Here is a 7,142-nt window from a genome sequence, read left to right as displayed (position 1 = left end):
TGGGAGGGAAGTAACAATACATTTTAGCCTGTAGGAGGAAGAAGTCAGGGAAGAGAATAAATTCTACAGTGGACGATGTTCAATAAAGGCAAAAACAAGATGGAAATAATAACCATATTAAGATTAGCTTGGCCTATGGGAAAAAAATTTGGAACAAAACATATAACCACAATGTAAGTTGGGATCATAAATAAAAATGAATGTAGAATGGACGAACTATCTTGGTGAAGGCTTAGCCAACTGGGGGACTGGCTAAGTGCCATTTATTTATAAGGGGGATTTGAAAGACAAATTTTGAACAAAGTTGCTGCAGTTATCAATAACCAAGATGATTTATAATAATGATAAGACAGTTAATGCAAACATTTGCAGATTAACTTGTTATTAATAATGAAATATGATTATGTCTTATCAACTAGAGAGTTTTACTTGGAACATGCTTACGACTGTTCATCTTTCAGGAACTATAATAGGGCTTCCCTGGTGGTGCAGTGATTGAGAGTCCGCCTGCCGATGCAGGGGCCACGGGTTCGTGCCTCGGTCCGGGAAGATCCCACATGCCGCAGAGCAGCTAGGCCTGTGAGCCATGGCCCCTGAGCCTGCGCGTCCGGAGCCTGTGCTCCGCAACGGGAGAGGCCACAACAGTGAGAGGCCTGCGTACCACCCCCCCCCCCAAAAAAAAAGAACTGTAATAAACCACGTAATAATTATGTCATTCTTGTGGCTTGAGAAGGTAAGTAACGCTCGTCTTTTCTCTATGAGAGGTAACAAATAAGGGTACTTCTGCAGGATACCTGTCCTTGAGGATTTTTAGGCAACACTTATCATGTGGGTTGATAAAAAGGGGAATGATGAGATCAATTCCACCCATAATTACAAACGTAGTGTTGCATATGAGAATGCATTCATGTGAGAGACTATCAACAGCCTGAAACATTTGGCTACTGCTGTGAAAGACATCCTCATCATGACTGAGGACCTAAATCACCTTGCCAAGAAGTTTTGCCAAGATAGAGGAGCAGAATATGGAGTTCTTTCATTTGATATATAGAAGAAAGGGTCTTCAATACAAGACAGATTAACTTTGGATAGAGCCATCCCCACCCATCACCATTCTTATCTGACAGAAGAAATTCACTCACAGAACCATTTGTTATGGAGGATGTCATTCTGAAATGGCTCACCTGACAAATATTTTTGGCCACAGGAATAATATAAACCTTTCCATTAAGGCCCTAGAGTCAGCATTATAGATACGGTTTTTGGTTTTTGTTTGTTTTGTGTGTGTGTGTGTGTGAGACTCACTTTAGGTGCACTTTATTATAATATTTGCTCTGTTGCGGTGGTTGGGAACTGAACACACAATATCTCCAAGGTATTCCTGCCCTGCTTTTTTTCTTAAAGCGTCTTTATTGGAGTATAATTGCTTTACAATGGTGTTTAGTTTCTGCCATATAACAAAGTGAATCAGCTATACGTATACATATATCCCCATATCCACTCCCTCTTGCACCTCCCTCCCACTCTCCCTATCCCACCCCTCTAGGTGGTCACAAAGCAGCGATAGATACTGTTTTAAACATATGAGGCCTTTCAACCAAACAGAGATTCTGTAATGAAAGATCAGAGACAAACTGAAAACTCTCCTTTGCTGGAGAAAGTGGTTCTATAAGCTGAAATCAAAAGTAACAAAGCTCATTTTTTTTTTAACATTATCTACTTTTTTTTTTTAATTACTTTATTTATTTATTTATTTTTGGCTGTGTTGGGTCTTCGTTTCTGTGCGAGGGCTTTCTCTAGTTGCAGGAAACGGGGGCCACTCTTCATTGCGGTGCATGGGCCTCTCACTGTTGTGGCCTCTCTTGTTGCGGAGCACAGGCTCCAGACGCGCAGCCTCAGTAGTTGTGGCGCACGGGCCTAGTTGCTCCGCGGCATGTGGGATCCTCCCAGACCAGGGCTCAAACCCGTGTCCCTTGCATTGGCAGGCAGATTCTCAACCACTGTGCCACCAGGGAAGCCCCAAAGCTCATTTTTTAAGAAAACCAGAATCTACCAACACCTGGAAATGCCAGGTGTTTTTGGAAGGTTACTTCTCCTCAGATGACCTGAAAGTGAGCTGTGCAGTCATAATGCTTACTGTGCTGATTGGCAGGACTTATGAAAATTCACCTCCCTGACTTGACAGTAAAGGATGTGGTATGACATAAATTCTACCTTAAGACCTCGGAAATTCCATTGCTCCTTGAAACGAGCCTATTCTCATCTAGCAAAACCAGTAATGGGAGTTATGATTCCTTTTTTTTTTTTTTTGCTATTACAGACATTTGTCATTACAAAGTTTCAGCATTTGTAGACAGAAATGAAAACTCAGAATTGATTGTCAAAAGATGATTTTCACAGAGCCATGTAAGTTCACTCCACAGTGTTTACTTCTTATCCAAGCCAAAAATATCTGCTTTCTCATTGAAATTTAAAGTTGAACACAATTAAGGTTTACATTTTGGGTTTTATACATAATTTATATTACTATAATTTTTAAAGCAATAAACATTTTTTACATTAAAGTTGAGAATAAGAGAGGCCTTTTTAAAATGTGTTTTATATTATATCTCCATGAAGGAAATGAATATCCAGTGCAATAAAAAGATGATATTAAGAAGTGTGTGTGTGTGTGTGTGTGTGTGTGTGTGTGTGTGTGTATGTGTGTTCCCAGTAAAAAATTTAATAGCTTCCATCAGATTCTCAAACAGATTCATGACCCATAAAAGGTCAAGACTACTAATAAAAAGTTAGTTCACGGGCTTCCCTGGTGGCAGTGGTTGAGAGTCCGCTTGCCGATGCAGGGGACACGGGTTTGTGCCCTGGTCTGGGAGGATCCCACATGCCGCGGAGCGGCTGGGCCTGTGAGCCATGGCCGCTGAGCCTGCGCGTGCTGTGGGAGAGGCCACAACAGTGAGAGGCCCAAGTACCGCAAAATAAAATAAAACAAAATAAAAATTTAGTTCACAATCATGTCCTTGGTTCTATTCTATTCAACCTTGTAATAAATATTAGGTTGAACCATATACTACTGCCCATGTGTGACCACTTTTGACCTACAAAAACAGCAGTTTTACAAGGCTCAGCCTAATAGCTTAGATGAATTGGTAGGAAACATGAAAACTAAGGAAGAATCATATATTGGACCCAGTATCACATCTGAAAAAAAATCTGGGCCTTCTGAGATATGGGATAGAAATTTACTACAATGAAAGAGAACAAAGACAAATGTAAAATCCTGTGTTGAGCTGGATAAACAAAGTTTTTCAAGTGTAGGATGGCAGAGATATTTCACCATCAGGTTAAAGAAACCCCAAGGATTTAAATGATGACAAGCTCAGTATGAAATAATGACACGGCAGGGCTGCTAATGAAGGTAAAGCAACCTTAGCATTAGGAGAACTGTAGACTTTCACTGAGTGCTCTTTTTATGCAAGACTTTGTTTCTGGATGTACTTTATTTAACTCTCATAACAGCACTCTGAAATAAGTATTAACAGCTCTGTTTTACAGGTAAGAAACTGAGCCTCAGAAAAGCTACATAACTTGTCCATAGCTAGTAAATGTCGGTGCTAGAAAATCTTGTAACCATAATTATTAATAATAATTATTGGTGAAATATATTGAGCTCTTCCTGCAAACTAGGAACTAAGATAAAGCATATTACTACATTATTTCATTTAACACTGATATTAATACTTATAACAACCTTATTAAGTAAGTACTATTCCCATTTTACAAATGAGAAAATTGAGGGTCAGAGATTGTATCTAGCCTGATAGGTATTCACTCTCCAGCACCAGACACAAAAACAAAAGCACAGAGTATTTAACCAGCTCCCATAATTGGGAAAGGTCAAATCCCTTATTTTATGTATATCTCCAAATGGTTCTGCTTCTTTGATCAAATTATGACTAATACACATGTATACATCAATCCATATTTAGGTTTATATAAAACTCTGGAAGATTTTACACCAAAATGTTTACAATGATTACATACGGGAAAGAGAATTTGTGGTGATTTCTGACTTTTGCTTGCTCATATGTATACTCTGAATTCTTAACAGTGAATGTGTTACTTGACACCTAAAATTTTTACAATGAAGTAATTTTTAATGCTTTTCATTAATGAGTCCATTTATTAGAAAAAAAATAGTGGAACTGAACCCATTCATTTGAATTCTACAGTGGTATCACCAGTGCATGCAAGTTCCCCAATACTCAGACAAGTCAACAAATATATGGGAAAGAGTGATAAAAGCTAACTTCTGTATTTAAAAAGAAAATTAATGGAGCCAGAATAGTCACCTGCCGTGTAAATGTACAAGCTCAGTTGTACCATTTGTTTCTATAAACACATGGGGGAAAATTCATACTGCCGCCATGATGCTTCACAGAGGTGGAGGCCTGGACTTAGGAGCACCTGACGCTGCTCTGAGAGGCCCGGTCATGTCCACAGAGGCTGGGTGTGCGGCCTTTGGGGTAGTTATCTGGAGAGTCTGGAAGCAGAGAGAGGTGAAAGGCAAGTTGTAGTGACACATTCAAGATGATGAGCCCAAGGTCAGTGCTGAGAAGCAAAGAATAAAGGAAAAAATAGGATTGAAAGAGAGAATCAGGTAAGACGTTCAGAGAGAAGTAGGAAGTTTTGTGCAGATGAGAAATAGGGCTAAGCTAGCAGATGAGGGCAAATGAGCAAGTTGGGGGTGAGGCAGGAGAAATGGGGAAAAGAGAAGGAGAAGTGGCAATGAAAAGTGCAGGAAACAGTATTCCACGTCTCCGAACACATCCTTTTCTGACTTGAATGAAAAACCACCTCCTTTTTGTGCTTCTCTTTTTCATCTTTTCCTTTCCTCTCTCACCTTCCTAGCCCCATAGCTCCCTTCCCTCTGTCATTTTCTCCCTTGCTGTGTTGTATCAAATTAAAATCCCTTTGTCCTGTGAAGCCTAAAATTGATGTAAGTAGGGAAAGAGAGAGGATATAGAAAGAGAGAAAGTAGGAGGAAAGAGGTTATGGCCATGTACCACATGTCTCCAGTGAATTAAAAAAATGCAAATGAGACTAAAGAAGGCTTATGCATAATGCAGAGAAACTCAGATAGAACTTGGAGAACTCTTTGTCTGGGGTTCTGCCACAGATGTGAAAAGATTATAGTCTTTATTTGGGCTGTGAGTTGGACATATTTACAAGCATTGTGTTTCGTGAAAACAAGTGTAATTTAAGTTTGATTTTCTGGCAAAAAATGTTAGAATGTATAAATATATATATATGTGTGTGTGTATATGGGATTCTTTATAAGATTATTATTTAGGGCAGGGGTCAACAAACTACTGCCCAAGGGTCAAATCCAGGATGCTCTGTTTTTGTACAGCCAGTGAGCTGAGAATAGTTTCATGTTTTTAAATGGTTGAAAGAAAAATCAAAAGAAGAATTATACTTTGTGGCACATGAAAGTAATACAAAATTCAAATTTAAGAGTTCAAAAATAAAGTTTTATTGGAAGAGAGTCACACTATTCATTTATATATTGTCTCCGGTTGCTTTCACTCTGCAGTGGCAGAGTTGTATACTGACAACATATTTGCTATCTGGCCCATTACAGAAAAGTGTGGACTGCTGACTTAGGGTGTTGTTTATTGAAAGGGAAAAGTACATTTTCCTATATTAATTCTCATAGTTTGAGAGAAATGAGGTACTTCCAAAGGGTCAGAATGTCACTCTTTCAGTGACCGCCGCCCCCCTTTTAGACTCCCTACTCTGTCTTCTCCAATATAGTGCTATCTCAGAAAAAGAAATCTATGAGTGTGCTAGTCTGTTTGCTTGTTAAAGGTTTTTGTTCTTTGTTTTTGCGCATAAACAACAGCACCCAGATTCTTATTCTGGTGTTATTGTCACTCTTTGGTAAAATTAATTTGGTAAACAAATGATTGAATAATGAATGAGTTTAAATGCCAAGTATATCCCATTCTTGTTTTGCATGTTTACCGTTGTATTTCTGGAGGATGATACATCAACAAACCAAAGGAAAAACCATCTTCTTCAGATAAACCCCCAGGCAATAATAAAATTGTCTTAATTATTCAGCTCATGATCTAGATTGTCTAAGGTCCTTTCTGAATATTAAGTAAAACATTATGCTAAGTGAAAAACCATGACAGAGCTCTCAAGGACCACGGGGTCTTCATGCTCAGCATAGCAGAAGGCTTTAGCAGGTAAATCAGCTACAATTTCATCACAGAGAGCTTTTGCAGAATTTTTAAAAACAGAAGATACATAATTTTGAAAAAATATAGTTTAATTGTGTAGTCTTCATAGAGTTCACAAGTGTAAGAAGGAGATTTCAAATATCATAGAAATAATACACCCTTAAGATGACAGCCTTTTCAGAAGCCTAACCAAACACTTCACTAAAACTCACTCTATGAGTTACAAAGGACATCTTATTAACTCGCACATAAGTTCAACTAGAGAAATGTGTAAGTGATGTTTCTTTTTTTTAAATGGTAAAAATTCAGCACTACAACTACAGCATTAAATACTTTCACAGCTGGCTTTGTAAAACTTCCCTTTTATTCAAATCTATTGGGTTTGATGTAGATGAGACAACTGTTTTTATAAACAATCAAAATCAAAGCATGATGTTGATACTAAAAAAATAAAAGCCAAAGATAATTTTTCTCTCAATGCACTTGTTTTCTAGATTAATTGGTTCATGGTATCCATCCTTTAGAACATTTGGGTAAGTGAAATAGTGGATCTATTAAGCAATATCAAAATAATCAGAATTATAAAAATCATCAGTAAAGCTAAAGTGGCAGGTTCAGATACTGTGTTTCACCCATATAGCTTCAACCTGTAATCCTGCTAGAAGCTGTCACCCCATTAACCATCAACCTTCCAATTAGAGCTTAGGGGGTAAACTTTTGTAATTGGTACAATATTTAAAAGTTACCAGTAATTATATAATTTATAAAAGTTGCCACTTGTTATGACAAAGCTACTCATGGGAGATAGGGAATACATGTAATTTAATATAACAGGCTGATTGTATAAATGGTTTGGCCACATCACTATTATTATTATTTGCAGAACAGTAAGTAATG

The sequence above is a fragment of the Tursiops truncatus genome, chromosome 7 (assembly GCF_011762595.2).
Source record: "Tursiops truncatus isolate mTurTru1 chromosome 7, mTurTru1.mat.Y, whole genome shotgun sequence".
Lineage (NCBI taxonomy): Eukaryota > Metazoa > Chordata > Mammalia > Artiodactyla > Delphinidae > Tursiops > Tursiops truncatus.
This window is presented reverse-complemented; position numbering follows the sequence as displayed.